Source organism: Telopea speciosissima, chromosome 4, assembly GCF_018873765.1.
Source record: "Telopea speciosissima isolate NSW1024214 ecotype Mountain lineage chromosome 4, Tspe_v1, whole genome shotgun sequence".
Taxonomy (NCBI): Eukaryota; Viridiplantae; Streptophyta; class Magnoliopsida; order Proteales; family Proteaceae; genus Telopea; species Telopea speciosissima.
The window spans coordinates 56,591,094-56,597,285 of NC_057919.1; positions in this window are offsets into that span (position 1 = coordinate 56,591,094).

Genomic DNA, 6,192 nt, shown 5'->3' on the forward strand with positions numbered 1-6,192 from the left:
AGAAGAGACAAGAGAGTCACCCAAAAATGTAAACCAAATTATTAATCAAATATTCAAGGGAGAGGTAGTTGCAGGAGGCAGGTTGTAACAGGGGGTCACTCAAGTGAGCCTCTAGAAGAGGTTCAAACAGAGAGGATAGCAGTGGCAAGGGAGGTGGGTTACGGGATACTAGCATCAATGATGCGAGTACTCCAAGGGGCTTCTACATCCCCGACTTCTCTCTCCCAAATGTGTCCGAGCCTGGGAAGAATCAACGCCAATACTATTCCTTACTAAGTCCGAAAGGGATCAACCGTCCCTGCCACTGCAACTTTTATCAACCTCCATTTGATCCCTATGTAGATTTACGGGTATAGCGTGACTGAAGCCAAGCCCCTCCCACCTCATATCCCCTCACCCCTGCTGCCCCCTACAATACGAGCCCCCTCATCCATGCCTGCTCTATCACTACACCCTCCTCTTTCTCTACCCTCTTCCCACTTGCCGCTACAAACCCACCACGACATCTCTTTCTCACTCATGCCTTCACCCATTCCACTGCCAGTCATCCATGGTCTCCACACCTCCGTCCTGTCTCTCCACTGCAATCCACCACCCTCTACATCTTCCCCCCTCTTGCTACTGCCCATTGCAACTGCAACCCCCATCCCTGTCCCCAGCAACTCCCCACCCCAACAAGCAAAAACCCAAAGGTGCCAACAGTTATAAGGAAGGTTATGGGATTCCATTTGAGATTGTGAACAACGAAGGTTATAAGGAGTGTTGATTTTGGAAAGCACAAGCAGACTACTGATTTCTCATTTATATGTGGCTTGGCATAAACCTCACTGCCACTACCGTCCTCTTGTTGAACTCGCTCTACAAATGAAGCACTCGAACGGATAATATTTGTGATTCTATTTCACGTAAACCACGACTGATTCGAATGAATTGGCTGCAAATTGATCTCATCCGCTCAATTATCAACTTTATGAAGCTTTGAACGAATTTCCCAGTCAAGATCATTATCAAGTGATTGAGGTTGCAGCAAAGGGACAATCACGGTGGGTGGTAGTGATGATGAGTGGGTGGGTACCCCAAACACTGGCTTATAACGGTAAATTTGGAAATAACACTAGTTTAGAATAAAACTTGTATATAAGGCATCCCAGAAATGTCACCTTCTTTTATCAGTTCTTCCACACCTCTCTACAGTGTTGTTGGAAGGTGATTCTCAGGGTCAACCTGTGTCTGTTATACATACTGCTAGAGTTCCACCACCACTTGTTACAACACCTAGCCTTCCTTCAACAATGGATACATCAGAAACTCATATTGGGTGTGCTTCAAACACTTTATCTACTGCTGTTGGTGCTGAGACTCACAAGCGCCATCGACCCTCCTCACCTGAACTCTCTATTGCAACAAAATTAGACATGATTCCTACCCCCGTGGTGGCTGATGTTGATCAGCACCATGGGCAACAATGAAATTCTTGAGTTGGAATTGTCAAGGAATTGAGAGACCTTTGATAGTTCGATATTTATCTCAACTCTCCCATGCTGATAAACCTGATGTGGTGTTTCTTATGGAGACAAAATGTAAACGTCCCCGGCTGGAAATTATTAGAAGGCGTCACATATGGATCATTTCTTTACTGTTGATCCGATTGGATTATCTGGTGGGCTTGCTCTCTTTTAGCATAATCCTATTGTTATACACATCTTATCTTCCTCTCCACGTATTGTGGATGTTTCTATCACTAATATAGTTACACCCGCAAACCACCCCTGGAAGGATTCGGCTAGTGACCCAAATACTCGAAGTATTTGAAGACTTTCAGGATCCAAATGCAGTAAATACACGTCACAAGCACAACACAATATCGAGATAACAAGTGTTACATTGATCAGAGTGCAGGAAAAATAAAGCACTACAAGTTTTATATACATATTATTTACATTAAGTTCCCAGACAGCCGATATCCCAAGATTCACAACCATCGGCCCAAGATACATCTACTCTAAGATATTTACAGTGGAAACTCCTCCACCAAAGATAATAGTATTTTTAATAAAAGAAAACAAAAAGATAACACCACGTCATCAATCCTTGTTCTCTAAGGATACCCTAATCACTCACGTGATAGGATCACACTCCTCTGAGTCTGCACCAGCGTGTCCACAATAGTCGTCAGTGTCCGCCTCAAAATAATCCTTCCTGTTACCATCACATCCACCTACAAGATAATCTAAAAAAAATATTCCACAGGGGTGAGCTCCACCCAGCCCAGCAAGTAAATGATAGACCACACACAAAGCAAAAATCCTATATGCATGGATTCAATGTTAATCTTAATTCCGCCTAACAAACAATGCCTAAGTCTCTAAGTTTGTGCTACGCCAACAACTCGGAAAACATTCTCGGTTCCTGCACACTTCCCCAAGACGTAATCTCAATTTTTGTATGGAGCTCACACCGGTCGTAGTATTTTATTTATTTATTTTTTTACCTCCTCGTGGGTAGGCCCAGATAATCATAGCTTGGACCCCATCCCGGATTACAACTCACTCCTTAAACGACAAGGAGCTATGACCACCCAACACTTATACCCCCTGTTGGTAAAGGTTGTAGCACCAGGGAGTGACATTCCTAGCCTTATGCAAACTAAATGGCATAGTATGAGGTGTACAGTGTTCCCGCATCCCATACTACGATTGACCATACCACACATTTCCAAGCCGGCTATGACATTTATTCTATCACAAAGATTCACATTTCAAATCATTCCACATCACACCAGCATAAATCCACAGTTCCATATCCAGAAGCCATAACCATCAACTAATAGATCATTTCCAAATAAGAACAACATTCATTCATATGCATGATTCCTAAAAAACATTCTAAATGAAATAAACATCCCCAAAATAAATCAAGTCTATCCCCACTTATCTTGTATTACTTGTACGAAGTCGGACTGGTCCACGAGTTGGTTGTCGATAGGTTCGATGGCCAAAGAGCTATGTCCTATCATTAATTAACCAAACATATACGTTATGAGGTGTCCTACTGTTACTAGAGTCCTAGGGTAGATTAAGGTTAAGTTAGAAACAAGTTTGGAGTCAAGAACACACTTGACAGTAGCACTGGTCTGTATGAGAAGCCAACCACTGACACAGACCAGTGTGCAGCAGAATATAAATTTCATAAAAGAAACAGGGTTTTGGAGGGGCTTTTGGGTTAGTTTCCACCATTTGATTCCAGAGATGATTTATACATATAAAATTGAGTTCCTATGGCTCAAATTGAGTTGGGGAAATGGGTAATTGGAAGAATTGGTGTTGGGATTGGGTGCATACAAAGGATTTTGGTTCTAAATTCATGGATGTAATCATGCATGGCAGAATCAAGCTTTCAAATGGGTTAATTTAGTATAAGATTTGGGAATCGGTTAGCAATTGAGATCAAAACACAATTTGGGTTAGACTATTGATTATGGATCGAACATGCATGAAGGGAATTGGTTTCCAAACATCTCAATATAGGATTTAACTTCACAGAGACATGGTAGATGATCAATTTAAGAATTAATTCCAGAAGTATACAAATCCTAAGTCTAAAAATAGATTAGAAAAGGAAATTAACTAGGAATTAGAGGTTGTCTTGCCATTTGGAAACAATAGGATGAACTCTAACATGTAGCTTACTAATCATAGAAGAATTTGGGAATTTTAGAATGAAAACAGCAGGGGTTTGCTATGGAATTTATGATCAAGGAAAAGAGAGACGAGATGAGGTCCTACCTCAAAAACGAATTTGGGAATTCCAAAGTTCTTCCTCCTCTTCTTCTCTTCTTCTTCTTTTCTTTCCTTTTCTGCTTCCACCGTTTCGATCAGTAGAGAAATGAATAGTTTTAGGGTTAGTTTTGCTTATATAGTTAGTGAAATAAGGGTCTGTTTGGCTTGAGTTAAATTAGTTCAAAACTATTTTTAAAGCCGAAATGGTGTATGTGGGTCATTACGTGGGTCCCACATACCAACATTGTTGGGGGAACATATCCACAAGGTAATTAGGACACGGCGGTGAGATCCCCGACTTGAGACATCGGGTCCCGCACTCCCGAGATAGAGAAATGTAGTGACAGTAGCACTGGTTTGTGAGAGAGGTCGACTAGTGCCATCCACCAGTGTATCGTTTTATGCTGTCCAAGTGTTGGGACACCCCGAGCATTGGTGTTTTTGCGTGTTTATACATTCTAAACATTATTTATATGTCCTAAATACTCAATACGTATATAAGGTTGCTTACCTTGAATGGTATATTTGATGGTGAACCTTGCAACTGCACGGGGGAGGTATCCATCATTTTTTTGGCATGTGACGTATTGCTGTATAGATTCCTTCTTTATTATCTACCCATTTGAACACCCAGCCAATGTTCCATAGCGTACTAGATGCTACAACTTCGGGTTTCGGATCTACATTTGGATTTGGGTCGAAATAAGCCAAGCTGTAACAGATATGACTGGTTATTCTTTCTTCGTAAGTTGTGTTTATGGAGATCCTGTTAAGGCATTGAGACAGCATGTTTGGAATTCTTTGATTTCCATTGGAGCATAAAGAACTTTGCCATCGCTTTTATTTGGAGATTTCAATTCACATCTCACTTGGCAGGAGAAAAAAGGAGGAATGGGAAATGACTATAGGGATATGTCTCTTTTTCAAAATATGCTTGATGAATGTTCTTTGATGGATTTGGGCTGTCATGGACTCACTTTCACATGGTGTAATAGGCATATTGGTGATGCTAATGTACAAGTTCGCTTAGATCGTGTATTATGTAATCAAGCTTGGAGGCTGAAATTTGAAGATGTTTTTGCTACAACAAAAACTCAAATTGGTTCAGATCACTCACCTCCTTTGATTAATATGGATGGGAGGCATTTTGGAGGAAAACGGCCCTTTTGTTTTGAGTTTAAACACCCTGATTGTAAATTGGTTGCTGACACTGCTTGGTCTTCTTATGTTTTGGGTTCTCCATCGTCTATTTTGGATCAGAAACTGAATGCTTGTAGACATGATTATATTCGGTGAAATACGGAGGTATTTGGCCACGTTCAAACTCATATCACTAATCTCACTTCTAAGATTACTAGACTTCAAAGTTTGCCCCTAATAAATGCTATTAATTCTGAACTTCTGTTACTCAAGCGTTCGCTTGATGATGCTCTTGCTAATGAGGAAGAATTATGGAGGCAAAAATCAAGAATTTCTTGGTTAAAAGAGGGGGACAGATATATTAGTTTTTTCCATGCCTCTATGTTGCAAAGGAGGAGTTTCAATCGGATCTTACATCTTAAGCTGTCGAATGGTGAATGGACTCAATCTGATCTACAATTATATCAAGAGGTTCTTGATCATTATATTTCAGCTTTTCATTCAGAGGGAATTGATTCATCTTCTCTTGATGTTGTCTTGGATTCGGTTGATCCTTGTATATCACATGCTGCAAATGATATGCTTTGTGCACTTCCTTCTTTAGATGAGATGCGAGATGCTCTATTTGCAATGAGTCCTCTCAAGTCACCTAATATTGATGGCTTCCCACCAGCTTTTTTTTTTTCAAAAGTATTGGGATATAATTAAAGATGATCTATATTTGTTTGTAACAAATTTCTTTGAGACTGGTGTTATGTCTTCCAGGTTGAGCGAAACTTTGGTGTGTCTTGTACCAAAGGTTTTACAACCTGAGTGTACTGATGCATTATGTACAGTTGTTTGTAAGGTTGTTACAAAAATTATTGCCTCAAGATTGAAATCTATTCTGGATTACATTGTGTCTCCCTTTCAATCTGCATTCATTCCTAAGAGTGCAATTTCAGATAATGTATTGATTGCTCATGAGCTTTTCCATTATATTAACAAAATGGAGAAGGGAAAGAAGAAATTAGTAGCCCTAAAACTTGATATGAATAAAGCATATGACAGGTTGGAATGACCTTTTATCCAACATATGCTCCTGAAGTTGGGTTTTTCTTCACATTGGGTTAAAATGGTTATGGCCTGCTTATCTTCTGTTTCCTATCAAATTTTTATTAATGGAACACCAAGGGGTACTGTTATTCCTTTGAAAGGGATTTGGCAAGGAGATCCTTTATCACCAGCCTTGTTTATTCTTTGTTCTCATGCCTTGAGTTGTTTGCTTATAAAG